This window comes from Dysidea avara, chromosome 4 (assembly GCF_963678975.1).
Source record: "Dysidea avara chromosome 4, odDysAvar1.4, whole genome shotgun sequence".
Lineage (NCBI taxonomy): Eukaryota > Metazoa > Porifera > Demospongiae > Dictyoceratida > Dysideidae > Dysidea > Dysidea avara.
Window position 1 is genome coordinate 44,617,599 of NC_089275.1, and position 6,152 is coordinate 44,623,750.

The following is a 6,152-nucleotide window of genomic DNA, read 5'->3' on the forward strand; positions in this document are numbered from 1 at the left end:
AATCGTTAGCACCGTTACGCTCAGGATAGCCGTATTCGCGAATGGCCTAGTAAGAAACGCCTACGAAGCGGTCTTAACCCACGAAGGAACGATTGTAGTTGGGTGAGAAACGCTTAGAGCTGGAGTTAATTTGGTTGCTAGCGACGTTGGTAGGCACGCGTTCAATCGATACCATGTTCAACTAATGACATCATTAATTATACAAAGAAAAACGGACGAACTCAGAAGTGTTACGTCATAACTTCACGATACGCCTTTCTACAGGGGTATATGAGAGTAGGATACTCTCCTTAGTATATATATTATGAACTCTTGATAATATATATACTAAGGAGAGTATCCTACTCTCATATATCCCTGTAGAAAGGCGTATCGTGAAGTTATGACGTAACACTTCTGAGTTCGTCCGTTTTTCTTTGTATAATTAATGATGTCATTAGTTGAACATGGTATCGATTGAACGCGTGCCTACCAACGTCGCTAGCAACCAAATTAACTCCAGCTCTAAGCGTTTCTCACCCAACTACAATCGTTCCTTCGTGGGTTAAGACCGCTTCGTAGGCGTTTCTTACTAGGCCATTCGCGAATACGGCTATCCTGAGCGTCGCAAGTGTGAAACGGTGCTAACGATTCTTGCACTTTTATGGCTTCCTGTACGTCACAAACCACAACATCTTGTAGTTACGTCATAACTTCACGATACGCCTTTCTACAGGGGTATATGAGAGTAGGATACTCTCCTTAGTATATATATATTATGAACTCTTGGTCTAGACTTATAATAGGGATTGGCAACGGAGGCGTAAACGGAAATAATCCGCGTTTCGCTTGTCCGTAACATTTTAGTAAATTATACAAGTACCTAGTTGAAATGTCTAGTATCTATGGATCGAGATACTCTAATAGAGCAGTCAACCACTCTAATAAAGCAGTCACAGTGTTCATGAGGCAGTGTAGCTTAACTATGAAGCTATAAATAAGGATCTTTATACTATAGTATATATGTTTGGTAAAGGACAACCATTATTGCTGTGACCTTTTTTTTCTTTTTTGCTATTTAACTTAATAGCAAAGTGTACCCCCGGCCCTTTCCAAACTCTGGATCCACCCCTGCACTGCAAGGGGGTGTCACGTAGGTACGCGCTGTAGATAGATCTGCGACCGCGGTCAAAGTCTTGACCGGCCAAAATTTCGCTTTGACCTGTGACTAAGAGCCTTTTTCGACCTTTGACCGGTGCCCTAGCGACGATATTTTAGCACTTTTCGATTGTGGGTTGGAAGCTTTTACCGTTGACCGTTGAATTGGCACGATTTTGGTGGCCTTGACCTTTGACTTAGACTTTCACCGCGGTCGTAGATCTACCTACAGCGAGTGCCTGTATGTCACCTGCGTGCTGTCTATTGGGCGGCAAGAACCAAAACCAGCTGCTAGCTACTGCCAGCCAAAATGAGTAGAAGAACAACGCTAGAGGGAAAGCCAGCTGCTAGCTACAGGCAGCTGAAATGGATAGAAAAACGAAGCGCAATCACCTTTTGCAGGGTAATCACCAATAGAAATAGACGGTGTTATAAGGATTCAGGTAATTGTAAAATCATAACAATAGTAAGTAGTAATGCCAGTACTGTTTTTAGTTATAATTGAAATTGTGTATGCAATCTACATTTTAGGTAGTCTGGCCATCATTTTCTAGTGATGGACATGCATGCCGCTTTGCTGTTGTCTCATCAGACTACACTGAAATGTTGCCTCCAACCCTGTAATACCAACTGCAATAACAAAAATAACAGGTATTTCAACACCATTTACTTCACTGATGCCTGTGTCATCCGCTGAGTGTACTCCTATGCTGTCAGGCAAGACAAGTGAGCCTGCCTTGTTGTCATCTCAACAACTCACAAATGTCTCCAACCCTGTAACGCCAATTGCAATAACAACATACATTTCAACTCCATGGAGCCAGCTACGTATGTCTCCCCATCATATCATCTTTGCACTATGTAACATACTTTGCCTAATACATGTATATACAGATGTGCCTGCTGTATCTATCCCTCCTAAGTTACCAGTGTCATCTGCTGTGCGTACTCCTGTGTTGTCAAGCCCACCAGTACTACTTGCTGTGTTGTCTGTTGTGTGTACCAATGCGCTGTCAACTGTGTCATCCACTGTGTGTACCCCTAGCCCACCAGTAGCTATACTACCTGCTGTGTCATCCGTTATGTGTACCCCTGTGTTGTCAAGCCCTGTACTCCCACACATACCACCACCATTGCTACCTACTGCTATGTCACCCCCTGTGTTAGTGTGTTCCCACATGTGCCACACCAATATGTGTTACCTGCTGTATCTACTCCTGTGTTCCCTCGTGTGCCACCACCAGTGTCATGTGCTGTTGGTATCCAAGCATCCTCGACCTCTGTGGAAGAAAACAGAAGATTATACTTGCACAAGGTAACTAGTAAACAGTAGAAATTGTAATTACACATAATTTTTTCACCTTTAGGTGCTCATTAGTGATGCATAGCACAAAAAGAATCCATAGATGTCTTCTACAAGGTGAGAAACTGCTGAAGCGAAATAGTTAATTTTTTACATACTCTGATAGTTGAGTTTTTAAACTGAATAGATTATACTAAGTCGCTTTCATGTCTCGAATTTATATCACGCAATCCTACCAAACTTTACTCGCAGGCATAGTTGGTAGTAGGCTCCTTAATTGTTGTGTTGAATCTTGGTTACGCCATGAAGAAGACATGTACAGGGTTACAAATACCCATGCATTTTCATTACGCACGTGGACTACGCACTATTTGTTACAGGTGCTAGTTTAATGGGTGTTGTGTGGCTTCACATAATTATTTCAGTGCCACCTTAAAATTAGCACCGTATATAATATCATGACGCATTGTACACACACACCCTTTAAGTCTGGCTGCCCCTTTGCAAATACTTTTTGCGAAGGGGCAGGTGGCACCGGACTAGCTCATGTTGTGGCCAGGACATGATCATGAGGATGGGCATCGTAATTATATTAGACCGAGCTGCTACCTACTTTTTGCTCTTGACTGTTTTATTATGAAGAGGTAAACTGGCAACTGGCAGCTATACCATGGCTAGCTATAAGGTAGATGCTGGTATTAAGGGTATTAAGGGTCGCATAGCTTAAAATATGTTTGGAAGGTTAAATCCTGCAGATTTAGGGAGAAATGGATGACACTACTTCAGATCAACATTGACAGTGATCATAAGCTAACCACAAATCCAATTTAGAGATAACATAGCTCTCATGTTACTATAGGGGGAAAATTTTTCTGCAAGTGCAAGACCATGATTACTTCATCTTAATGGCTGCCAAGAAACAACTCTACTACTTTACTGTTAGCTCGATCACTATACTAAAAAGCCAAATGTCAGCTAGCTATCAAGTGATACCAAATCTCACTGTGAGGATCACCTCCAAACACTTTCAGTTTAGTGCAAATTGATGATTCAGCTAAGCTGGAAGCTACTTGCGGATCTTGGAATTGTTTGTTGTCAAGATTCCATCCAGGACAATTATCCTTTCTTTGATGGGAATCATCTGCCACATTATCAACTGCTGTTAATTTACGTAGATGGAATATCCAGTGCAGTGCACGGTGTTTCTTATGTGATTCCCCACGTCCCACTACTGCCCATGTCTTGAATGGCTGCCCAGTGGCTTTGTCACAGAATAGATACACTTACCGGCGTAATTTGGTGCTGCAGTGTTTGGCATCCCAATTTATCAACATGTTTGAAAATCTACCGTTTTGCTGACCTTCCAAACCTACAAGCCAGTGTGTCACCTCCGGCCACAATTTCACCACAGCTGTGATGGTGACTCCTTATCGTCCAGATCTTGTTATTCATAATACTGCCACTAATTCAATTGCCTTACTTGAGTTGACCTGTCCATTGGATTCAAAACATCATCTTCAGTCAGCCAGGTAACATAAACAGATCAAGGTAGAGTATCAGCAACTGAAGAATCGTTGGATCACCTGAACATTTGCAACTATTATGAAACTCTCAAAAAGTCAGCGTTTTGGGCCACTATCACTGTTTCTGTGTAAAGAACTTATGGAACTTGCTATATTAAACACCAGGATACGCTAGTGTCAGAAGCAACACTAAGCAATGTTCTGGATGATGCTTCACAGCAGTGTATTGCGGCTTCCCAAAGAATATTTATGGCTCGGAATTGTTGTGAGTGGTTCCCGGCCTTCCCAGACTACTGACTTTCTTAATTTGTAGCTTAGTGTACATGCATGCATACTTTATATTTTTTGTACTCTCTTAACACTTCCTTGCCATGCCCACACAGGTGTTAATTCACTAACCTTGTTTGGTGGTTGCAAGTGACCGGGGACTCATTTATGTACTTATTGTGTCTCATTATTCAATAATGATGGTTCATCTCTCATACTGTCCCTGTTCCCCTCACCATATAGTAAGGAGTATATATGACTCTGATATATTAAGTACAAAAACCAAGTCAACTATGGTGTTTTTGAATGTCATTAAGACTACCTGTAAATATTTCCATAAACTGGATATAAAATACTTATGAACATATATAGTGACTCATAATAGCAGTACTTATAATACTTTAAAGAAAAAATCATACAGTCTACCACATGGTAGGATATTTTTTGACATTTTAGGAGAGTGTAGTTTGTGGTTACACTTTTGCCTATAAGTAGTACGAAAAATTGGAATCATGTTATTACGTGATAGGAATGCTTTTAAATTAAGTGACTCATAATTACCACATATACCTTATGTTCGACCCACAGTCAATTTGTGTCAGTATTAAAAATGTCCACGTCAATGGATCTGTCTAAAAAGATCACAGCAAGTCATAGTCAAAAGCTTGTCATATTCTACTCCATCAGGCTCAAGCAGTTCTTGGACCCAGTGCATCAGTTCATGGCTGGTGTTTGGACAGCAGTGCAATTACAGAGAACCTTCTATAGTCTATGATTGTATGATAGAGCATTCATTATTGATGCTGAATTTCATTTTCCATTTATATCGTAGCTATTAGCCTACACAAGAAGACAGTCATTAGACTGTCATGCAGTTTCTCAAACTCTTCTGTTTAAAATATTCAGTATAATTATTATGTAAGTGTAGCTAGCTATTATAGTAATTGCTTTGTGCCCCAGGCGGGCTCTGTTTATCAGATAATAATAATAATACTTATTAGGGTGTGCTGCAAAAAAGTTTATGCACTACTATCTATGGGCTCTCCTAAAAAGTTTCAAAAATTGGTGTTTGTGTATACCACTTACACTGGAGTAATGGATCCAGAGGAAGGCACATGCTCCCCCCAAATATAAAATTTGGGGACAGAAAAATACCCTGTAACAGATATCACATGCAAGAAGTACACTTTTTATTACAGAATCCTCCACATGCAAGTATTGCTGATCACATATAAACTTGTCTTATCACATATAATTGTCTTATACTTAATTTAGCCTACTAGCTGTATTCAGTGCACTTGGTAGTACATATATCTATATGACTTTCTGAACTACTCATGGCTGTCTCAGAAAGTATTATTTTTTACTAATTAGATGTAGATATCATTTCTGCATAAAAGTGGCTATATCAAAAATTCCAGCACTGAAACTGATAATCTGGTTCACCCAGAACCCTTGCTCCTACTCATATTATGTTACCATAGTGCACCTTGCCAAACCCTGGATCCATCCCTGCGCTGCATGGTATTGTAAAGCAATGTAAACTGTAAATAAACAAACATGTTGTTGGAGGCTGAACCAGTTAGAGACACTGGAGAGTACGTAGTGAACAATAGCACAAGTTTATAGATAAAATAATCTCATAACTTACACACCTCACTACTATCTATGGTAAAATTCAGGTGTGAAATATGATGTTTTATAATGATTGTCAGAACGGGTAGAAATATAAAGTACATTCAATGTGGGCATATCTAGTTCCTGTAATGGGGCGAAATCATTCCAGACAATGGCTAGATATCCACTGTACATGTTTTTTATGTATTTTAACTGCTTCAACAAACAAAAAGACACTAGCTACTTATATAATTGTTTACCCCAAGTAATGACTTTGCCACTTCAGCATGTTTGTTACAATGTAT